General features: G+C 39.7%; 1 long non-coding RNA gene and 2 pseudogenes across 5 annotated transcripts in view; 2 read left to right on the plus strand and 1 right to left on the minus strand.

Moving 5' to 3' along the window:
• The window catches only part of LOC147343611 (uncharacterized), a 729,471-nt gene that overhangs the window by 700,381 nt on the left and 3,507 nt on the right, over positions 1–25,583 (minus strand). For all 4 annotated transcript variants that reach the window (XR_015156273.1, XR_015156274.1, XR_015156271.1 and 1 more), the window contains exon 3: positions 12,616–12,793. This is a non-coding gene — a long non-coding RNA (uncharacterized LOC147343611). The remainder of the gene's footprint in view (positions 1–12,615; positions 12,794–25,583) is intronic.
• On the plus strand, positions 14,106–14,195 carry LOC147343614 (U6 spliceosomal RNA; annotated as a pseudogene).
• LOC147343615 (chromobox protein homolog 1 pseudogene) lies at positions 15,633–18,670 on the plus strand (annotated as a pseudogene). Its single transcript, XR_015156270.1, has one exon. The product of XR_015156270.1 is annotated as a chromobox protein homolog 1 pseudogene (transcript).

Below are 25,583 nucleotides of genomic sequence, written 5' to 3' on the forward strand. Positions count from 1 at the left end.
TATTTGTCATAGGAAATAGTATTTGTTTCTTGGGCCTGAGAACACTCTTTTAATGAGGAATTGAACTTTCTCACTTAAGTTGTAAATCAATTTGTCAGCTTTGTTGTGACTAACACACACTCTAAACAAACTCACCAACTTTGTGTGAGTTAATTTTCCCCAATCTTTTTCTCATAGAAAATATTTTTGGGTTCAGTTTTATCTGTAGAGAGCTGCTTAAGGTTACCTGGAACTGATTCTGATTCAAACAAAATATAAATCTTTTTCTTCTATTAATATAAAAGGTGGACCTTAGTTTTGTGTTTGGGATCCATTTGTGAAATTATTCTTATAAAGTAAGCAAAGGTCCTTCATTTTGAGATTTTATTGATTACAATATTTTTACCTTGAAGTCTTCAAAGATGCTTCCAAATTTCTTAACTCAATTGACTTTCATAATCATATTGTGAACTAAGTATATCCCAGTTTTACAGATGAGGAAAGTGAAAGTCGCTCAGTTGTGTCCAACTCTTTGTGACCCCATAGACTATAGATAGAGTCCATGGAATTCTCCAGGCCAAAATACTGAAGTGGGTAGCCTTTGCCTTCTCCAGGGGATCTTCCCAACCCAGGAATCAAACCCAGGTCTCCCCCGTAGCATGCAGATTCTTTACCAGCTGAGCCACAAGAGGTTAGTAACCTGCTAAACTTTGCTCACCTTGCAAGTGAAGGGTTACCAACAAGGTCTTCCTTGTTCAGAATCTCATTCTGAAACTTCCTCCAGAATCCAAAGAGACTCAGTGTAGAATCTTAACAGTACAATCAGTGCTGCCCACCCAAGCACTTTAGATCCCCGTATTCCTGTATTTCCTCCCAGTTTTATTAAGATCTAATTAACATACAGCACTGTATAAATTCAAGATATAGAGCATAATGGTTTGACTTATGTACATTATAAAATGATTGCCAGAATAGGTTTAGTGATTATCCATCAGCTCATACATATACAAAATAAAAGAAAAAGAAAAATTTTTTTCCTTGTGATGAGAACTGTTAGAGAAATCCCTCTAACTCTTTATGTCAGTCTCTAACCTTGTATCTCCCTTTTCACCTACCTTACCTGATTCCTTCCCAGGAGGCCAAGCAAAATGGAAGAAAATTATATTTTAAAAAATCATCATTCCCCCATCTTCTAACTCACATTCACTTGGAAAACATTTATTGAGAACCTATTATATTAAACCAATTTGCTGTTACACCTGTTAACAAGACAGACAAAAGTCTTAGCAGGCCTCTGCAAAAGTAGTGTTTGATTCTAATTTTCCACACTTTTTATGACTTGGGGTTTTTGGGGTTGTTTTTTTTTTTTCATTCTTTTAAAACCTCTCAAATCCTTTCTGAGGTAGATAGAGTTGAAATAAAGATGCAGTTTAAGATCATTATCAAATATTGATTTATTTCTCTTGCAAATTTATACTATGTGGGAATTACAGAAAATTAAAATCTGAAAGAAATTCAGATGAAAACATGGAAATACAAAATTAGATACCTAAAATTCAGGAAAATTGGTAAATATTGATGAAGTGAACAATTAGGCAAGGAGATCACAGAGTGGAATACAACTTAGAAAGTAGATCTGAATAAAAAAATTAACAGCTATTTTTAATTTAGTTGAAGGACATTGGTTGGGATAGAAATCTATTAAACAGGATTCTGGCTTTTCTACTTATACCACTCTACTGGCAGTACAGTACTTAGATAAGGAGGATTAGAAAAATCATAGGTGATCTTTCTGCTGAAGTAAAATTGTATCTACAGCCAAAAAAAAAAAACCAAACTTTTTGTAATGGTCTTCTCCTGTGAAAATCTCTCAATAGATATTTTAGATGTTCTTTGATTACCTGACTGGCTAGAATTCCACTACTTAATAATGGCACCCCACTCCAGTACTCTTGCCTGGAAAATCCCATGGACGGAGGAGCCTGGCACCCTGCAGTCCATGGGGTCGTTAGGAGTCGGACACGACTGAGCGACTTCACTTTAACTTTTCACTTTCATGCATTGGAGAAGGAAATGGCAACCCACTCCAGTGTTCTTGTCTGGAGAATGCCAGGGACAGGGGAGCCTGGTGGGCTGCCGTCTCTGGGGTCACACAGAGTCGGACACGACTGAAGTGACTTAGCAGCAGCAGCAACATGCTTTACCCCTCAGTTCCTGCTATTTGTCAACGGAGGTTTCCTTTGCAGATGTCCTCTATCCTCTTGTTGTGCATGCTACGTTGCTTCAACTGTGTCCAACTCAGACCCCATAGACTGTAGCCCACCAAGCTCCTCTGTCCATGGGATTCGCCAGGCAAGAATATTGGAGTGGATTGCCATGCTCTCCTCCAGGGGATCTTCCCAACCCAGGAATCAAACCCACGTCTCTTAAGTCTCCTGCATTGCCAAGTGTGTTCTTTACTGCTAGTGCCACTTGGGAAGCTCACTCCCTTGTTATGAATTCCCAATTAATAGATTCCATCTCTCTACTGTGATCTCCAGATTTTATTGATGCTACTCATATTTTCACTCACATCAGTTGTGTAACCCAGAGCCTCTGATTTGCTCATCTGTTTTCATTTTGCACCATGAAACTTAACATGTCCAGCAGAAATGCGAATAAGCAATTATCTGTTAAATCAGTGTTTCCCAGATGCAAGTTATTTAATATATTTATTAACCCTTAGGATGGCAAAGTTATGCAACCTGCACAACCAGTGTGCATTCAGTGGGAAATATAACTACTATATATACATAGTTATCATTTTAAAACAAAAGGGAAAATTTTTAAATGTCTAAGGAAATAAACCTTTTTAACAAGGCTTCTTTCAACATTCCCATATGTAATAAAATACAAATCAAAACAATTTTAGGGGACTTACAGAGGAAAAAAATGATTTTAAAATCTGATGCTTCAAAGAAATGATGAGAGATAACTCTAGCCAGTTTAATGAAAACAAAATGCTATAGGCATTATATATGATTCTTCCTCAGCCATCAGTGCAAAGAAATAGAGGAAAACAACAGAATGGGAAAGACTAGAGATCTCTTCAAGAAAATTAGAGATACCAAGGGAACATTTCATGCCAAGATGGGCTCAATAAAGGACAGAAATGATATGGACCTAACAGAAGCAGAAGATATAAAGAAGAGGTGGCAAGAATACACAGAAGAACGATACAAAAAAGATCTTCATGTCCCAGATAATCACGATGGCGTGATCACTGACCTAGAGCCAGACATCCTGGAATGTGAAGTCAAGTGGGCCTTAGAAAGCATCACTACGAACAAAGCTAGTGGAGGTGATGGAATTCCAGTTGAGCTATTTCAAATCCTGAAAGATGATGCTGTGAAAGTGCTGCACTCAATATGCCAGCAAATTTGGAAAACTCAGCAGTGGCCACAGGATTGGAAAAGGTCAGTTTTCATTCCAATCCCAAAGAAAGGCAATGCCAAAGAGTGCTCAAACTACCGCACAATTGCACTCATCTCACTGGCTAGTAAAGTAATGCTCAAAATTCTCCAAGCCAGGCTTCAGCAATATGTGAACCATGAACTTCCTGATGTTCAAGCTGGTTTTAGAAAGGCAGAGGAACCAGAGATCAAATTGCCAACATCTGTTGGATCATGGAAAAAGCAAGAGAGTTCCAGAAAAACATCTATTTCTGCTTTATTGACTATGCCAAAGCCTTTGACTGTGTGGATCACAATAAACTGTGGGAAATTCTGAAAGAGATGGGAATACCAGACCACCTGATCTGCCTCTTGAGAAATCTGTATGTAGGTCAGGAAGCAACAGTTAGAACTGGACATGGAACAAGAGACTGGTTCCAAATAGGAAAAGGAGTACGTCAAGGCTGTATATTGTCACCCTGCTTATTTAACTTCTATGCAGAGTACATCATGAGAAACTCTGGACTGGAAGAAGCACAAGCTGGAATCAAGATTGCCAGGAGAAATATCAATAACCTCAGATATGCAGATGACACCACCCTTATGGCAGAAAGTGAAGAGGAACTAAAAAGCCTCTTGATGAAAGTGAAAGTGGAGAGTGAAAAAGTTGGCTTAAAGCTCAACATTCAGAAAACGAAGATCATGGCATCTGGTCCCATCACTTCATGGGAAATAGATGGGGAAACAGTGGAAACAGGGTCAGACTTTATTTTTTTGGGCTCCAAAGTCACTGCAGATGGTGACTGTAGCCATGAAATTAAAAGATGCTTACTCCGTGGAAGGAAAGTTATGTCCAACCTAGACAGCATATTCAAAAACAGAGACATTACTTTGCCAACAAAGGTCCGTCTAGTCAAGGCTATGGTTTTTCCTGTGGTCATGTATGGATGTAAGAGTTGGACTGTGAAGAAGGCTGAGCACTGAAGAATTTATGCTTTTGAACTGTGGTGTTGGAGAAGACTCTTGAGAGTCCCTTGGACTGTAAGGAGATCCAACCAGTCCATTCTGAAGGAGATCAGCCCTGGGATTTCTTTGGAAGGAATGATGCTAAAGCTGAAACTCCAGTACTTTGGCCACCTCATGCGAAGAGTTGACTCATTGGAAAAGACTCTGATGCTGGGAGGGATTGGGGGCAGGAGGAGAAGGAGATGACAGAGGATGAGATGGCTGTATGGCATCACTGACTCGATGGACGTGAGTCTGAGTGAATTTCGGGAGTTTGTGATGGACAGGGAGGCCTGGCGTGCTGTGATTCATGGGGTCGCAAAGAGTCGGACATGACTGAGCGACTGAACTGAACTGAACTGAATATCCAAATAGGAAGAGAAGAGGACGACAGAGGATGAGATGTTTGGATTGCATCACCGACTTGATGGACATGAGTTGGAGCAAGCTCCAGGAGTTGGTGATGGACATGGAGGCCTGGCATGCTGCAGTCCATGGGGTCGCAAAGAGTCGGACACGACTGAGCAACTGAACTGAACTGAACTGAATGTCCAAATAAAAGCTTTAGCTTACTCTACATAGGACTAGAATATAAACATTGGATGGTAAAGATCACTGCAGATGGTGGCTGCAGTAATGAAATTAAAAGACACTTGCTCCTTGGAAGAAAAGCTGTGACAAACCTAGATGGCATATTAAAAAGCAGATAAATCACTTTTCCAACAAAGGTCATTATAGTGAAAGATACTGTTGCTCCAGTAGTCATGTACAGATGGGAGAGCTGGACCATAAAGAAGGCTGAGAGCCAAAGAATTTATGGTTTTTAATTGTGGTACTGGAGAAGACTCTTGAGAGTTTCCTGGACAGCAAGGATATCAAACCAGTCAATCCTAAAGGCAATCAGTCCTGAATATTCATTGGAAGGACTGATGCTGAAGTTCCAATACTTTGCCCACCTTCCATGTCCTGTGCCAAGAGCCAACTCATTGGAAAAGACCCTGATGCTGGGAAAGATTGAGGGCAGGAGGAGAAGCGGGAGACAGAGGATGAGATGGTTGGATGGTATCACCAACTCAATGGACATTTGAGCAACCTCTGGGAGATAGTGAAAGACAGGGAGGCCTGGCGTGCTGCAGTCCATGGGGACACAAGAGTCAGACAACAACTAAGCAACTGAACAACAACCACAAAAAAAAAACCTCATCATCTGTTTCATCTTTTCAATCTCACAAGACGTAGAAACACCTCATATTTCTCATCATTTCAAATACAAACCAAAACACATACAAAAATTTTGCTAATTATAAGGACAAAAGCGAATTTTAAATCCTGATTCTAAAAGCCATTCTTGAGTTAGTTATTAAAGCGTGTCTGCCAGCACCTAGCACAGAACGGGGTACTAGGAGGCAATAGACAGGTCCTCATTAGACAGCTTACCACAGCCAACTACTGTAACAAAAATGCTGCTGGAAGCAAATCCTTTGCAACATCCTCCTGCTTTGTAGTGTCCTAATCTCCCTCGATTTCTCCATCCCTTTCCTTATCTCTGTTCCTAGAAGCCCTACTGTTCATACAAGCCTTTCCTGGGCCAGTTGCCACCATTTCCAGTCTAGGAAGAGCCTTACCCTGGCAAAATTCAGGGCAAATTCTCCTTCTCTATGACAACTTTCCGTGTCACAGACAGAACGCTGTGCTCCTGTGGATGGTTCCCCTTGCTGACATATAACTCACAATGCTTCCAGTTTATACCTGTTTGGTCTTGTTTCTCACCACTCCCCTCCCCATGAAAACAGGAGCCCGTGGAGCTGTGTTCTCTGTATTTGCTTAGACCCAGAGCCTAGCACTGTATGTGGTAAACAGTTGGAGCTAACCAACAAGAATTTCTAAAATGAATGAATAAAATGAACCATTTCAAAGCAAACAACATAACTGTCATCTAAACAAGCTTATCCCTTTATCTTTAAATTCTCTCTGCTTTTACCTTTATTCTCTATTCCTTGCAAATAAAAAGACCCATGATCTATAAACCTTCCTAGCAAGGCTTGGGATTTTAACTAGTTAATGTAATAAACTGTTTCAGAGATAAAGGAGTTGAAGCACAGAAAAGTTAAAGAATTTACCATAATGGTAGCTGTGACTTAAAGGCATGTGTTCTCAGTTGTGTCCATCTTTTTGCAACCCCATGGCCTGTAGCCCACCAGGCTCCTTTGTCCTTGGAATTTTCCAGGCAAGTATACTGGAGAGGGTTGCCATTTCCTTGACCTAAAGTTTGAATTCTTTGTTAGTGGTCTTGTTTAGTTGTTCAGTCATGTCTGACTCTTTGCAACCCCATGGACTGTAGCCCACCAGGCTTCTTTGTCCATGGGGTTTCCCAGGCAAGAATACTGGAATGGGTTGCCATTTCTTCCTCCAGGGAATGTTCCCGACCCAGGGATCAAGAGTGTCCTGCATTGGCAGGTGGATTCTCTATCACTGAGCCACCAGGGAAGCCCCTGTATTCTTTACACTAAAACTAAACCAGGTGATGAAATGACCGGGGACGGGGAACATTGAACCATGAAAGCAGATGTCAGGGCAATCTGGGAAAGACTCCAGAACAAAGCCTAGTGCCCAGGACAGGCTCTTGTAGATACCTGGAAGATGGTAAATGGGCAGGCCAGGTCATTAAAGCAGGAATGAAAGAGGCAGAGACAATGCACCTTTATGATATTTACCTGTAACTGACCTGACTGACCTGTTAGCATGTTCCAGGCAGCGATATGTCAGGCAGGTATAGCAGATATTATGCATGAGTCTGATGTGCTTGTTTCTGGTTTGTTTTGGGTTTTGACTGAGGTTTTTAACTCAGTCAAGTGTTCCTGGACATGACCTTGGCTGTGTTCCATGACAGCTGCACTCGTCAAGTATTCCAGAGTGCAATGGCCAGTTGATTGAGCATCCTCCCCTAACACAACCCCCTGTTTTGCCATTCTTGCTGATACATTTGCTTTTGACAACTTTTCCAATCAGACAAGATCATTCTTGAGGCTTAATTCCCAACTCCAAAGTAAAGAACCGAAGAATCCCAAACTTGGGTTAAATCAAGATAAAATCCATGCTAAAATATCTGTCAGTTTAAAAAACTAAAATGGTTTCAACTAAACCAGCTCTGTGGAAAACAGAAGGGAAAATTTTGTCCAGATTTATTTGTCCAAAGGGCTATATCATTTCTTAAAGGTAAATAATAATCAAAGAGTAGAGTTTATATAAACTCTCAACAAAAAATGGCATTCTGCTTGAAAAAGCAGTTCCTGTAAAATATTACATTTTATATAATAAAATATATATCACTGCATGATAGATAATATATGCTTATATATAATATAATACACACAATCTATATATCAATATTTTATGAGAGTTATAGTGACATGACTGGAGAAGGAAATGGCAACCCACTCCAGTGTTCTTGCCTGGAGAATCCCAGGGATGGGGGAGCCTGGTGGGCTGCCGTCTATGGGGTTGCACAGAGTCGGACACGACTGAAGTGACTTAGCAGAAGCAGCAGTGACATGACATACTTTTGTTATAATTTTGAAAATCATAGTATGTTTGGACAATTTGTTTTAACGGTATGCTTAAAATGTTGAACTGAACAGCAATTGATACATTCAGGCCTTTTTTATCTTTCCAAAACATTTAACATTCAGTATTTATATGTGTCCCAGGTGGCGCATGCAATGAATCTGCCTGCCAGTGCAGGAGATGTGGTTTTGATCCCTGGGTCAGAAAGACCCCAGAAAGTAGGGAATGGTAACCCACTCCAGAAATCCCATGGAGAAAACTCCAGAAAGTACCTAAGAAATCCCATGGACAGAGAAGCCTGGTGGGCTATAGTCCATGGACTTGCAAAGAGTCAGACATGACTGAGCAACTGAGCACATACATGCACACCAAGTAAATAAACTATTTCTCACTAGCTAGCAAAGTTTCCTGGGAAAATAAACTTAAAAGAACCAAGTTCTGTTTAAAGCCGTTTCAAAAACTCCAGAAAACTTATGTAATGCACAAAATGTCCCATAGTTTATAAGGGTAAAGTATTTAAATGTCAAATTCCATTTTATTTTAATGACTTAAACTTTAAAAACTTCCTTTACCATTTTTCTTAACCTAAAAAAGCAATTAATAAACAATGATTAATAAAGTTGCTATATTTGGGGGAAACCTAAGGAGCTATTTGAATTCTTCTTGAGTTATATCAGCAAAGTTAAAAGTTTCTACGAAACATAATTAGGCTTTAGAAACTGAGATAGTTGTTATATTAGGTCAGAGATAGCCACAGCTAAAGTTATCGTTTTCATATGTGTCTTTTCATCTGCTAAGTACAATTGCTTTGTTATTTACCTTCTTTACCCATAAAATAAAATTCAGCAAGCAAATAAAAATTCCATGCAGCTTAACACATAAAAGTTGTTTTTACAGTAATTTATAATCAAAGCCATCCTGTCCCCTCCTGGCCTCAGTGAAAAAGATTTCAACTGAAGCAGAAAGGTGGTGATGAGTAATGACCAATCCGCAGTGAAACAAATGCAAGATTATGAAACTATGGAAGATTAGAAGTCACTGGTGTTCAAAGCTTAATTACCCAGACATCAGAAGTACAAGATTACATGCTTTTATAACATTAAAATAATTAAGATAGTTTGCAAAATTTTGCCCAGTGAATTTTAAACCTAGCTGACCCCAGTGGTCTATAAAAAATACAAAGATGCCTTTATCTCACTGACACTATTCTTAATGCCCCTAAAACTGCACATTATGACCTCATACTACTACTTCTGAACAGAGCTAAACTAGAACTATGCACCAGTACCTGGGATTCTGGGAGTGGAAAAGAAAACACGAGCTGACTGCATGTCCACCACTATACTAGATACTTTCCTAGATGTTTATCCTCACCTGAATGCTTTTCGTTGCAGATGAGAATGTGGAGTTCCAGAGAAACTGGATGAACTTGCCCAGCTATTGGCAAATATAGAAGCCGTACCATCATCCATTGGTCTACAAGACTGTTTCTGAAAGACTTCACTAGCATAGGCCAGATTTAAAGATACAAATACAGAAATAGCATTAATGAAGGCATCAATTACATGGCCACATCCTCCCTTAATTACATGCTTAAATAAATAATTCAAATAAAAAGAAGCAATATTATATTAATAGCTATCTCATGAGTTGTCTTGGAAGAAGCTCTTTTTCTTTTTCTTCCCCCTCCCCCAGTTTTATTGAGATGTAATTCACTTATGTGCTAAGTCACTTCAGTTATGTCCGACTCTTTGAGACCCCATGGACTATAGCCCCCTAGGCTCCTCTGTCCATGGGATTTTCCAGGCAAGAATACTGGAGTGGGTTGCCATGCCCTCATGCAGGGGATCTTCCTGACCCAGGGATCAAACCCGTGTCTCTGGCGTCTCTTGTGTCTCCTGCATTTGCAGGCAGGTTCTTTACCACTAGGGCCACCTGGGAAGTCCATCAATTCATGTACAGCACTATATAAGTTTAAGGTGAACAGGGCTTCCCTTGTGGCTCAGCTGGTAAAGAATCTGCCTGCAATGAGGGAGACCTGGGTTCAATACCTGGGTTGGGAAGATCCCCTGGAGAAGGGAAAGGCTACCTACTCCAGTATTCTGGCCTGGTGAATTCCATGGACTACATTCCATGAGGTCGCAAAGAGAAGGACACACTGAGCAACTTTCACTTTCACAAACAGCATAATGATTCAACTTACATACATCATGAAATGATTATCACAATTAGTTTAGTCAACATCCCTCGTCTCGTATAGATGTAAAATATTAAGAAAAAAAGAAAAAATATGTTTCCTTGTTTCCCTAAGACAGAACTCTTAGGATTAATTCTCTTGGCAACTTTTATATATAACAACTTTCTTGCTAATTATGACAATCATGTTGTACATTACATTCCTAGTATTTATCTTATAACTGGAAGTTTGTATGTTTTATCCACCTTCATCCAATTCCCCCTTCCCTACTCCCTGCCTCTGGTAACCACAAATCTGATCTCTTTTTCTATTTTTGTTTTTTTGTTTTGAAGTAATTGACCTACAACACTATGTTAGTTCCTGGTACACAATATAGTGATTCAATATTTCTATACAAGACAAAATGATCACCACATGTCTAGTTACCATGTCACACAAATACTACGTCATTATTACATGCTGTACTTTTCATCTCCATGACTCGCTTATTTTGCAAATGGAAATTTACACCTCTTTATCTCCTTCACCTATGTCTTTTTCTTTATACATTCTTAATGTCATATGGTTTCAAGCATTGACTCAAATGCACAACATGGCACTGTTAAAAACATATGCTGAAATTGTAATCATGATCCTCTCACATCAATTCCTACCCATATGGACTGGCCAATCCTATTATACAAAATGCATTGTCACTGGCTATAAATAAAAGTCATGACAGCTGACAAAAAGTTGTAACAACAAAGTGTCAATCCTTCTCTATGGTAATCTGAGGTTTTTCAAAGGGGCTGAGCAGATGAGTGTGATGGCATTTTGCTGGATCCCCTTTTGTATTTCAGATTCAACAGTTTCTTAGGAGAAACCCAAGTCGAACTTAGTTCATAACGTGAAGCACCACATCACACAGCCCTTCTCACAAAATCAAGTCAGATGGGTCTGGCAGTGAGGTTGAGGGTTTTGACAATAGCTTATGTGGGTGTGTATATTTCTCAAGGAATGAGACAGACAGAGAGAGAGACAGAGAACAATACAGGGTTTAAGAGCTATGATAATGAAGTCATCTCTTCTTGAATCCCAGTCATCTCAGTGATTAGAGTTGTGCTGTCCAGTACAGTCACCACTGGACACTTGAAATGGGCTAGTTCAAATTGAATTATGCTAGAAGCGCAGACTACACCCCGGACTTCAAAAATTTAGTATGAAAGAACAATGCAAAATACCTCATTAAAATTTTTAACTTATTACATGTTTAAATGATAATATTTCTGATTCTTGTCCAGTCGCCAAGTCATGTCCAACTCCTCGTGACCCCATGGACAGCAGCATGCCAGGCTTCCCTGTCCCTCACAGTCTTCCAGAGTTGCCCAGAATATTTTTGATACATGGAACTAAATTCAATATATTATTAAAATTAATTTTACCTGCATTCAACCCCACTGAAACTTGTACGCCACCTGTTAGGAAATGATTAGGGAAGAAGACTGCACAGCAGTAAAAGGAAAACCTGCATTTTTGTAGTAGCAGTGGTTAACAGAATGCATTAACCACTAACTTGTTAGCAAAGCTATGTGATTAGCATACTTTCTAAGAACCACAGGAGTTGCTAGACAAAGATACAACTTGAACTAACAAAGCAAATCGGAGTATTTATAAAAATAAGAGTGATGTTTTTTTTCTTATCGAGTTGCATAAAATGTTGTATTTGAAACAAACAAAAATGTGTTTCCCCCAACAGCATTTTAAAAGCCAGAAATATGATTAACACCACTCCATTAAAAAGCTGAGACACTTTGCATTACTGCTTTTTACAGTCCTCACTAAGGCTACATTCCTCATCCAGCTGAATAAAAGGCTGCTAACCTGCTATAGAGCAGGGGGACTTTCGACCTGTGAGTCCCTGGACTGGCAGAACGACGGAAAAGCTAATCTGCTCAGCCTGCAGCTGAAAGAAGGGAATCCAAGATCCTGCCATGGAGATGAAACTGTTTTGTTATGTGGCCTATTCACCTCCTTGTACTTGAAACAAGATGGAGAGTTCAGGATTCACCCCAAAATTAAAGAAATGCTAATACGGTCATCTCCTGAACAGAAGCAGAAAGCTACATGAGACAAATGGCACCTGTCATGTAACTGAAAACATTAAGAGAATTCTGTGTTACTCTTCAGTCTTTTTTTCTTTTAATTTTAATACCTATGGACTTATTAACAAATCTTGAGTAATCCCTCAGGTAGTAACAAACTCAGGAGAAAACTGAACTTAACAATACAGCAGTTTCCACTTTTTCAAAATGCACCTTAGTCTTGGCCAGGAATGCTTTAGGTTCCTAAATGGTGGTTGATGTGACCTCATGACATGGCCTAATAAGACTAGCATATTTTCAGAACCCAAACTTGGGAACCACTGTGTGGTATTAAGGACTCAAGCAAGGGGAAACTTACTTCTCTTTGACATCGCTTTCTGGAAGTAGACAAGTGGTTCGGAGAGGGTGAGTAGCTCCACTCCACGAAGTCATCCAGGGCCTCGGATGCCTCCTGCTCCATTGTTCTGACATCCCTCAGGGAACTCTAATCAAGCCACATGGTCAGAACAGTCTCCCTGCAACATCCACCTTCTATCCTGTAGGAAAAGAGAGGAAGTGGATACAAAATATCCCCTTTTAAGGGCATTCTCTTGCCAGGTGGTGTTAGTGGTAAAGAATCCACCTGCCAAACAGGAGACTTGGGTTTTATTCCTGGGTCAGGAAGATCTCTTGGAAAAGGGAATGGCAAGCCACTCCAGCATTTTGCCTGGAAAACCCCATGGACAGAGAAGCCTGGAAGGCTACAGTTCATGGGGTCACAAAGAGTCAGACAGGACTTAGCAACTGAGCATGTACACACGTCCTCATCGGGAAAGTGAGGTCTGATGGTCTGGCTCAGTGCTGCCTTTGCCCCGGCTGCCCTTGCTGGGGAGCTTAGACAGGCAGACCTGCCTTTTTGCAAGAGAGGTTGGGCTGTGTGGTCTCTTTCTGGGCAGGCCAGTAGGATAGAACTTCTCAATACCACTACCTAAATATCTAATAGGCCTTTGAAGCTTAACACATCCAAAACAAGACTCTTGACTTTCAATCCAAGTAAATGGCACTCTTCACCCAGTTGTTCAGGCCCAAAGTCTAGCAGACCCATCCTTTTCTCCTCATTCCCCACAACTAGCCCATCAGTTGAACCCACCTTTTTCTCTCTGTTGCAGTAGCACTATCTTAGTCCTAACTATCTGTTTCTTAAACTAATATAATTGCCTCTTAACGGAATTTCCTGTTTTAATTCTTACCCTCTTATAATCCCTTTCCCACCAAGGGACCACAGGGATATTTCTAAATCATAAATCAGATCATGCCATTCATTGCTTAAGCCCTCCACTAACTTGGCAGTTATCCTGGATAAGACGCAAACTCCTTACTCTGTCCCATAGAGCCCCACGTGGTTGGTTCTTGCTCACCTTTACATTTTTCTCTCCTCTGGCATTCTATGGGTACTTCACACATCCTCCACCCTTTACCACCCTTCAAACTTCTGTTCTTGCCTTTTCTCTGTCTGAGACGTTCTTGCTCTAGATCTTTACATCTGTCTCCTCTATTTCCTAACAATTTTGTTCATGTTTTAATTTGTGGCAAATATTCACATTAATGAGTTTATATAAATATTTGACTCTGTGTTGTCTTTAGATCAACCATGGATTTATATGTGTTAAATTTAGTCCCAGCAATTTAGACTATCTATGAATGCAAGTATGATTTTTTTTCACATGAAACATATTTTAATATAGACAAAGATATAAAGAGAAAATCATATTGATTGGAAAATATCTTTTAATTTTTTGGGTGATCATTGACCCTTCATCCACTTAAATGTTGTATTGTGTCAATCAAGCACTTTCTCAAAAAAGAACAGTGCTCACTTTGGAAGCAGATATACTAAAATTGGAATGAGGATTAACATGGCCCCAGTGCAAGGATGATAGGCACTTTGTGAATTTTTTTAAAAAAAGAAACAGAAAAACAACACCTCTGTTAAAAATTAAAAACTGAAGTGATAGGGACAAGTTCAGAACTGAGAAAATACTCTGACTTGAATGAAAGCAATGTGTTTGTTGTCTTCTCTTTTGTTATGGTTTGTATACAAACATCCTGAAAAATAGTTCAGAAGTAAAGCATTTGAAAAATTCTAACACTACAATCCGTTTTTCTAATTTACCTAAGTAAAGTTAAATTTCTTTATCACTGTAAAAATTTCTCATGAAACTCTAGTAGTAAAAGACAGGAAGTAAACAAATGGGCATATGGATACTAGTATCTGATAGTGATAAAGCCATGAAAAAATTTAACAGTATAAAGTGATGTCGAGTGGTTGGAAAGGGGGTCTAATTTAGACAATAGAGGCAAGGAAGATCTCTGAAGAGATGACACTTGAGTTCTTAAGTACCGATAACTGTGTTGTGAAATGATACATTCAGATCTTCAAGTGATTTGAATACTATATCTTTATTCATCACATATCTAGTAGTGAGTTTTGAAGAAAAATAAGCATTTGAATGAAAATGATATGTAAAAAAGCAAAATACAGGCCTGTCTCAAACCATTCTTGAAATACTATTGTGTAGACTTTCCAATTCAAAGAAGTAGAAAGTTAATACATTTCTGAAACGCCTGAATCAATCAGAACAGCCATCCCAAACAAAAGCCGATCCATTTAGTTTTCTGCTACTATTTTATAAGATTCAATCATCACTGTCCAGCACCTCTGAGAACCAGTGACTCTTTCTCAAGAGCAAAGACCATTCATCTTTGTCTTCCTACAGCCCTGCACACCTCCAGGCATATCATGGGTATTCAGTAGTCATTTAATCAACTAATCAATCAATCTTCTTATCCTCCAATGTCAAACTAACTGAGTTTCTGACATACAGAAGCGCTAAATTAATGTTTGTTGAATTAACATCCTACAAATACATCATTCATCTAAGTCCCTGAGATTGAACAGCAGCAAATCAAAAAGAACGTTGTCTTTGAAGACAAACAGGTCTGGAGTCTAGGAAGCCCAGCCCCACTCTTCAGTATCTATTTAAACATAAACAGGTTAAGTAATCTTTCTGGATTTTAGATCCTTCATCTGTTAGAAAAGGATATTTTTAAATGGATTATCAAAAAGGATCTACTGTATAGCCCAGGGAACTCTGCACAGTATTATGTAACAACCTAAATGGGAAAAGAATTTGAGAAAGAATAGATCTATGTATACATATAGTTATGTATGAATCAGTTGAATCACTTTGCCGTACACCTGAAACTAACAGAACATTGTTAATCAGTTATATTCCAATAAAAAGCTAAAAAAACTATAGCTAAAAAAGCTATAATCACAATTTTTAAGTATTGAAAATCTGTTATGAAATGAAAAAACTCCAATAATAAATTTTTTTTAATTTTATTTTTTAACTTTACGATATTGTACTGGTTTTGTCATATATCAACATGAATCCACCACAGGTATACACGTGTTCCCCATCCTAAAAGCCAAAAAAGAATCATCGTTTACTGCAATGATTTAAAAGGCAATGTGTAGAGCTCCTGCTAGAATTTCTTAACCAAGGTAAACTCTGAAACAGTGAGAATAGATACCACAATGCTGTTATTATTAAGTATCTTGTACATATTTATGCCTTGCATGCCCATAGACACAATTAGTAATAATTATTTTCATCGTTGTAAGCACCAGGAGTACTTATGAGCTGTTCCTCCAAGCAGAGCAAAACCAAAAACAAATATTAGTACTTTAAACACTTATTCTCAAAGACTGAGCAGAACAAGACATGAGAGTCATCTCTTTAGCTGTGTGCCTCTGCTAGAAGCAAGCTGATGTGAAAAATGAACACTTCTCCCAGAGAACTATAAGTTGTAGATGAATTTTTTTTTCAGACAAAGAGTTATTCCATTGGCATTTTCAAATAACAATGGTATGAGATTATAATACAAAAGCAGGTGTTGTTGTTATAAGATAACATCTTTTACAATGTTTTCCTTTTGTATTTCTGTATATAAAGGGTTTTTATTAATGCAAGAGGCCATAAACCTGAGCATCATTCTTGATTCTCTTATTCCTCTCATACACTATATCCAATTCCTCAGGAAAAATCTGTTGATCCCACTTTTCAAAATCTGTTGATCCCACCAGAACTTGACTTTGCTACCACCTGCAGAGCTACAGCTTAGTTCAAGCAGCCATCATTTCTCACCCGGATACTGTACTAGCCTCCAGTAGGTTTCACTGCTTCTACAATTGACTCCTGCAGTCTATCCAGGTGCCACAGTCAGAAATATCACTTTAAAACTAGTTTGGGTCTTTTTTGTTCGTCTGAGGGGAGGGCCGTTGGCAGGGGTCTGCGGTACGCCGCTTCAGTGAGGGGGCTCGACAGTGATCACCCGGCTTGTTGCTTTTCTGGTCTCCACTCCCCCGGCCGGCCGGACAAGACCCGCCAGTAGCGCGACACCGATTCCTCTTGGGCTTGTGGGCGCTGCTCTGAGCAGCGTCATCCTTTATACCAGAAAGCTGGCGGGCACTATGGGGAAAAAACAAAACAAGAAGAAAGTGGAGGAGGTGCTAGAAGAAGAGGAAGAAGAATATGTGGTGGAAAAAGTTCTAGACCGTCGAGTGGTAAAGGGCAAAGTGGAGTATCTCCTAAAGTGGAAGGGGTTCTCAGATGAGGATAACACATGGGAACCAGAAGAGAACCTGGATTGCCCTGACCTCATTGCTGAGTTTCTGCAGTCACAGAAAACAGCACACGAGACGGATAAATCAGAGGGAGGCAAACGCAAAGCTGATTCTGATTCGGAAGATAAGGGGGAGGAGAGCAAACCAAAAAAGAAGAAAGAAGAGTCAGAAAAGCCACGAGGCTTTGCCCGGGGTTTGGAACCAGAGAGGATTATTGGAGCTACGGACTCCAGTGGAGAACTCATGTTCCTAATGAAATGGAAGAACTCTGATGAGGCTGATCTGGTCCCTGCCAAGGAAGCCAATGTCAAGTGCCCGCAGGTTGTCATATCCTTCTATGAGGAAAGGCTGACGTGGCATTCTTACCCCTCAGAGGATTATGACAAAAAAGATGATAAGAATTAACTTTCTTGAATACCAGCCCCTGTCACATCTGACTGTGGGTTTCAAGTGGGGAAAGAAGGAGTTCTCCTTGTCTTGACACCATAAAGGTGGCTTGAGAAGATGTCCTTTGAAGAGCCAGTATAGTTTCTGTGCCCTACAGCAGCCCAAGGGCTTCAAAGCCATTCCATGCTGTACAGTTTGCACACCCATCCCGGTGGAGGGGAAGGAGGGTCAGTGTTTCAAGGCAACCCGTTCTGAACTTTGCTTTAAAAAAAAGCAAAGGGTCTTCTATGAAGGACAAAACGTAGAATGGGATGTGGGAGAGCAAGAGGTACTGTAGATCTTCAAAGAGCATCTCCACAACCCACACAGCCTTCTTCCCCATAGTGTTAACTCTGCATTTTTACAGCGTAGCATGTGTGTAGTTTTTGGCTATTACTGGTGTATTATTTGGGGTGGGTGGGGTGGGGTGGGAAAGAAGGGAGATGGGTTAGGATCATTTTTGTTGAAATTTGGGGAAACGGTGAAACAAAGGAAAGAACAACTAATGATGATTGGGTTCTGTGTTCAGAATATTGTATCCTTTCAAAACATGTCATTGGCAACCTAAATGAGGACTGTGAGAGACTGTTTAAAAGCTGTGAATGCCTGAAACTTAGAAGCCAAGGTATTCCCTGCCTGAGCTTAATGCTGTTCCCAACAAAGGAATAAGAAGCTACCAAAGCTGCCATTTGGGGGATGGAAACTGGTTGAGGAGGATAAGTCTTATTGGAGTGTATACACAGGCAGATCATTCTGTCTTAGAGGTGCTACTCATGAAACTGACAAGAAGACCCTTTCTTTTCCTATTGTGAAGTTACAAATATCAGCTTCTCCATCCAAGCCACTGGTGAAGTATTTAGGGAAGGGCAGAGAGTGGTATAGGAGGTAAGTGAGTAGGGAAAGACAAGGGCCGGTGCTCATAGGGTGGAAAACTCTTGGAGCCTCTGTTTTTTGAACTTTGAAACCATTGGTGGCAGGGTTCAGTCACTGACAGCACAAGTTCAAGAGTTGAATGATTTCAAAAGCCCTGGTCTCAGGAGAAGATAAATATTCATACTGGGGTAGTGGTTCACTTTAAAACAAAACAAATTTTTTAATCCTAAGAACTAACTAAAATCCAAAACGCTGTCTTGAGTCATGAGATCCATCAGTTGTTGACATCATCTTGATCTGCATCTAGAACTCCATTGTAATTTTTAGGCATGTGTTAGGTTTTTGTGAAAAGTTGTTTAAATGTAAACTTCATATCAACACTGTCAGTTTTTTGTCTTAATAAAACTATATAGATTTATAATCAAAAATAAATAAGTAAATAAAACTAGTTTGGGGAGTTCCCTGGTGGTCCAGTGGTTAAGAGTCTGAGCTTGCACTGCAGGGGGACACAGGTTCTATCCCCGGTCTGGGAACTATGACCCTACATGCCTCAAGTGAAGGTTGCTCAGTCATGTATGCTTGTGACCCCATAGACTATACAGTCCATGGAATTCTCCAGGCCAGAATACTGGAGTGGGTGGTCTTGCCTTTCTCCAGGGGATCTTCCAGGGATCAAACCCAGGTCTCCTGCATTGCAGGTGGATTCTTTACCAGCTGAGCCACAAGGGAAGCCCAAGGGGGAGACAATTAAGTTTTATCACATCACTCCTCTGCTCAACACCCTCTCCATGGCTCCCCACTCAGCATAAAAGACAGCATTCTCTGGATGGCCTCCGAGGCTTCCACGGTCTGTCTCCCACACCTGTCCAACCTCCTCTCCTATAACTCCACCCTCATTCACTGCTGCAGCCACGATGACCTGCTTGCTTGCTCAGGAAGGCAAAAGACAAGTGTGTACACTATAATCTCAGCTCTACCAGCTCCTCCTGCCTAGAAAGTTCTTCTCTCAGATATGTTGTAATTTGCATTACCTAGGAGACAGGGATCAAGACCATCCCCATGGAAAAGAAATGCAAAAAAGCAAAATGGCTGTCTGGGGAGGCCTTACAAATAGCTGTGAAAAGAAGAGAAGCGAAAAGCAAAGGAGACAAAGAAAGATATAAGCATCTGAATGCAGAGTTCCAAAGAATAGCAAGAAGAGATAAGAAAGCCTTCCTCAGCAATCAATGCAAAGAAATAGAGGAAAACAACAGAATGGGAAAGACTAGAGATCTCTTCAAGAAAATTAGAGATACCAACGGAACATTTCATGCCAAGATGGGCTCTATAAAAGGACAGAAATGGTATGGACCTAACAGAAGCAGAAGATATTAAAAAGAAGTGGCAAGAATACACAGAAGAACTGTACAAAAAAGATCTTCATGACCCAGATAATCATGATGGTGTGATCACTCACCTAGAGCCAGACATCCTGGAATGTGAAGTCAAGTGGGCCTTAGAAAGCATCACTACAAACAAGGCGAGTGGAGGTGATAGAATTCCAGTGGAGCTATTTCAAATCCTGAAAGATGATGCTGTGAAAGTGTTGCACTCAATATGCCAGCAAATTTGGAAAACTCAGCAGTGGGCACAGGACTGGAAAAGGTCAGTTTTCATTCCAATCCCAAAGAAAGGCAATGCCAAAGAATGCTCAAACTACCGCACAATTGCACTCATCTCACACGCTAGTAAAGTAATGCTCAAAATTCTCTAAGCCAGGCTTCAACAGTAACGTGAACCGTGAACTTCCAGATGCTCAAGCTGGATTCAGAAAAGGCAGAGGAACCAGAGATCAAATTGCCAACATCTGTTGGATCATCAAAAAGCAAGAGAGTTCCAGAAAAACTTCTGCTTCATTGACTATGCCAAAGACTTTGACTGTGTGGATCACCACAAACTGTGGAAAGTTCTACAAGCGATAGGAATACCAGACCATCTGACATGCCTCCTGAGAAATCTGTATGCAGGTCAAGAAGCTACAGTTAGAATGGGACATTGAACAACAGACTGGTTCAAAATTGGGAAAGAAGTATGTCAAGGCTGCATATTTTCACCCTGCTTATTTAACTTATATGCTGAGTATATCATGAGAAATTCTGGGCTAGCTGAAGCACAAGTTGGAATCAAGATTGCTGGGAGAAATATCAATAACCCCAAATATGCGGACGGCACCACGCTTATGGCAGAAAGCGAAGAAGAACTAAAGAGCCTCTTGATGAAAGTGAAAGAAAAGAATGAAAAGGTTGGCTTAAAACTCAACATTCAGAAAACTAAGATGATGGCATCTGGTCCCATCACTTCATGGCAAATAGATGGGGAAACAATGGAAACAGTGACAGACTTTATTTTGGGGGGCTCCAAAATCACTGCAGATTTTGACTGCAGCCATGAAATCAAAAGACACTTGCTCCTTGGAAGAAAAGTTATGACCAACCTAAACAGCATATTAAAAAGCAGAGACATTACTTTGCCAACAAAGGTCCATCTAGCCAAAGCTATGGTTTTTCCCGTAGTCATGTATGGATGTGAGAGTTGGACTATAAAGAAAGCTGAGCACTGAAAAATTGATGCTTTTGAACTGTGGTGTTGGAGAAGACTCTTGAGAGTCCTTTGGACAGCAAGGAGATCCAACCAGTCCATACTGAAGGAAATCAGTCCTGAATATTTATTGGAAGGACTGATGCTGAAGCTGAAACTCCAATACTTTGGCCATCTGATGCAAAGAACTGACTCATTTGGAAAGACCCTGTAGCTGGCAAAGATTGAAGGTGGGAGGAGAAGGGGACAACAGAGGATGAGATGGTTGGATGGTATCACCAAGTCAATGGACATGAGTTTGAGTAAACTCTGGGAGTTGGTGACGGACAGGGAGGCCAGTACTGCAGTCCATGGGTCGCAAAGAGTCAGACATGACTGAGCAACTGAACTGAAGTACCAAAAATTTGTAGACACGTACTAAATTCACAACAGTAGTTAATAAATATTTGGGGGAGAATTTTTTTGAGCAAATATTCTGTTGCTCCTTAATATTTCAGCCATTCATTTTAGCTTTCATCCATGAATCTTGTCTGCAGCAATTATTACTGTGGCATGCTAGTGGTGTTTTCTCCATTTCCCTCATTCTTTCTACATTTACTATTTGGAATTTTTCTGTAATAAAGACTTGTCACTTCTCTACCACTTAAATATTCATTCAATCCTTTATTTCTATATCAATATGAATTTATAAATATTGTATTGTTCAGATTATAATTAAGTAGTATTTATTATTTATTTTTATTGCTTCAATTGTTCCAGCTCTGGATACTGGTAACTCTTAGAATTCAGCGCCCATGTTCCTTTGACATGCCCTGCTTCTCATTTTTCCCCTTCCTTTTACCACAAAATGTTCCAGGCTCATGAATTTTCCCTGCCCTAGCTCTAGAATCAGCCATTTCTCTAGGGGTCCCAGTTTCAGAGAGGGACAATTTTTAAATTCAATATTCAAGTGTTATAATGTGTAATTCCTAGATTATGTCTATGCTATAATTAATGCTATAATGAACTATGGTAGTGGTGCTTTAGTCGCTAAGTCGTGTCCAACTCTTGCGACCCCAAGAACTGTAGTCTGTCAGGCCCCTCTGTCCATGGGATTCTCCAGACAAGAATACTGCAGTGGGTTGCCATTTCCTTCTCCAGGGGACTTTCCCAACCCAGGAATTGAACCCAGGTTTCCTGCATTGCAGGCAGATTCTTTACCAACTGAGCTAGGAGGGAAGCTCATAATGAATTATAGATTTTCTATAATTAAAGTATGTATATTATAGTACTCAGAGTAATAGACTGTGTTAAAATAGAAACTGGATCCAACAATAATATTTCACCCTTTATTCTGTTCTAGCACTTACTACTTCATCACTATAGGCCCTACAGACAATAAAATTCCATGATTCTACAATGAAAAGACAAAAGGCAAAAGATGCTCCTATGAGGAACTTTTCCATGGGCCATAAAATTGTTTAACCTTGCCAAAAATTTATTTAACCCATAGCTGACCTCCATGTCATCCTTCCTAACCCTCCCCTAGTTTAGCCCTATTCCTTCCATTTTATTCACAATTTTGAATAAAATGTTTTTTATTTTGCTATACTAAATTAAAAGAATCTGTTCCCAGGTGGCTCAGTGGTAAAGAATCTGCCTGCCAAGCAGGAGATGCGGGTTTGATCCTTGGGTCAGGAAGATACCCTGGAGAAGGAAATGGCAAAACCCTTTCCAATATTCTTGCTGGGAAATCCCATGGACACAGGAGCCTGGCGGTCTATAGTCCATGGGGTTGCAAAAGAGTTGGACACAATTGAGCAACTAAACAACTACAACAATACTAAATTACAATACCAATAAGGTAATAAAAATATAGAACAATGAATTTTGCTAGCTTATAAAATCAGTATCTTCTTGACATTAACCTAATATGATCTGTGTGTGTGTGTTAGTCAATGAGTTAGTCACTCAGTTCATGTCTGACTCTTTGCGACCCTATGGACTGTAGCCCGCCAGGCTCCTCTGTCCATGGGATTCTCCAGGCAGGAATACTGGAGTGGGTTACCATTTCCTCCTCCAGGGGATCTTCCTAACTCTGAGATTGAACCCCAGTCTCCCATATTACAGGCAAATCCTTTACTGTCTGAGCCACCAGGGAATCTACTGTTGGCTAAATCACTGTTCACTAAACAGTTTAAAACTAGAGCAGTAGAGCCTGACAGAAAGTGTTTCCTCCCCACAAGGGGACATTTGGCAGTATCCAAGACATTCTTCATTATGACAACTGAGAGGGATGCTACTGGCATCTATTGTATTGGGTAGAGTCCTGGAATGTTGCTTAGTATCTACCATGCACAAGAGCCCTCCACAACAAAAAAAATATCTGGCCCAAAGTACAACAGCACCAAGTTTGAGAAATCCTGCCCTAAAGGAACTTTCAGTTTTCAAATTGGTTAAATACCAGATATTTTCCTCCCAAACTTTTAAAGAAAACATTGGTAAATGCCAAGGACTATCTGTACTAAAACACTGCATCCAATAAAGGATTCTCTGGAAGAATCAGATGACAGACTATAACTGAGGCTGCAAAACATCATGAAAGCAAAGATGGAGTTAAAAGTTCAGGATGCACCTTAGCTCATTCCATTTTGAACAAGTTATTTATCCAACTCAGCCAAAGATCAAATGCATCAGAAAAATAAATGGTTACCTATGTGGATTATCCATGAGCTTGCACTTTAAACCAAAGCAATAATGGTTTCCCATTAATTGGACAGAATTCTAGTGTGACACAGAGAAGGCAATGGCACCCCACTCCAGTACTCTTGCCTGGAAAATCCCATGGATGGAGGAGCTTCGTAGGCTGCAGTCCATGGGGTCGCTAAGAGTCAGACAAGACTGAGCGACTTCACTTTCACTTCTCACTTTCATGCATTGGAGAAGGAAATGGCAACCCACTCCAGTGTTCTTGCCTGAAGAATCCCAAGGACAGGGGAGCCTGGTGGGCTGCCATCTATGGGGTCTCACAGAGTTGGACACAACTGAAGCGACTTAGCAGCAGCAGCAGCAGCTAGTGTGACACAGGTAAGAGAATCTGGGGCCAGGAGAAAAAAAGAAGTGTGGTCAAGGCTTCATCTCTTGCTGACTGTGAAACTCAGGGCAAATCATGTTATTTTCCTGGGTGTCTCCTTATCTCAAAACTTTCCTATCAAAGTTGATAATAAACATGATTACAAACACCCGCCTCATCTATATCACAGGGTCATTGTGAGAATCAAATTTTTTAAATTGGGTTAAACATACAATAATTAAATGAACTTTATCTGTTTCTTTCTACCTTTCTCTTTTTTTCTTTTTTAAATTATGAAAGTATGATAGCACATTTATAGGAAACTTGGAAAATATAAAATATACAGTTCCATTATATATTACAATTATTTTTTAAGTAAACAAATTAAGATTTTTAGTTGGAGTTTCAATATCAAACTCTCAAAAATTAATAGAATGGATGGAAAAGTAGAAGGATACAGTAGACCTGGAAAGCACTATAAATCAACTCAACATGGAGAATCAAATTTTTTTAAATGCACTTTTTCTTTACATATTTGGGTACTGATATCTGCTCATAATATCTTTCTTACACTGTGCATAAGACTTTGAAAAGAACAATGCCTTTGGAAAGGCAATGAAAAATAAATTCCTAGAGGGAGTAGGTTGAGCATTTTCACATAGAGACATTACAATCGACTCACTTCTTTTCCTCACCAAGTATCCCTTTAGAGTGTGAAAATACATTGAAAAACAGTATCACAGACAAACCACAAACTGGGAGAAAACATTTGCAAAACACATTTCTGAAAAAAGGACATATCTAAAATATACAGAGAACTCTTACAATACAACAATAAGAAAACAAGCAACCCAATTCTAAAGTGTGAAAAGATCTAAACATATCTCTCTAAAGAAACTATACAGATACCAAATGCTGTGCTGTGCAGTCGCTCAGTCATGTCCAACTCTTTGTGACCTCATGGACTATAGCCCACCAGTCTCCTCTGTCCATGGGATTCTCCAGGCAAGAATACTGGAGTGGGCTATCATTCCCTTCTCCACATGATCTTCCCAGCCCAGGGACTGAACTCAGGTCTCCTGCATTGCAGGTGGATTCTTTACCATCTGAGCCACAAGGGAAGCCCACAGATACCAAATAAGTATGTGAAAAAAAATTGTCAATATCACATATCATTAGAGAATTACAAATTGAAACAGTGAAAAATAGATTAAAAGAGCTACATACCTGTTAGAATGGGTAAGTATTTAAGCCTTAAAACACCAATTGCTGGAAAAAAACATGCAAACATGTACAAGCACTCTCGTTCATTGCCGGGGGAAATGCAAAATGGTAATTCCACTTTGGAAGAAAACTTGTCAGTTTCCTCCAAAGCTAAACATAGCCTCACCATATGATCCAGCAATCACACTTCTAGATATTTACCCAACTGGTTTGAAAACTTAAGTCCTCACAAAAATCTGCATGCAAATGTTTATTCAGTATATTCATAATTTCCAAAATTAGAAGCAAAGATGTCCTTCAATATGTGAATGAACAAACTGTGGTATACTAACACAAGAAAATAGTATTCCATATAAAAAGAAATGAGCTATCAACATACCCAATGATACTGATGAACATTAAATGCATATTGCTAAGTAGAATAAACCAATATGAAAAAGCTACATACTGTGTGTGTGTGTTACTCAATCAGTAATGTCCAACTCTCTGCAACCCATGAACTCTA

This window comes from Bos grunniens, chromosome 27, assembly GCF_055505025.1.
Source record: "Bos grunniens cultivar Pamir isolate PY7600 chromosome 27, Bosgru_T2T1.0, whole genome shotgun sequence".
NCBI classification, from domain to species: Eukaryota; Metazoa; Chordata; class Mammalia; order Artiodactyla; family Bovidae; genus Bos; species Bos grunniens.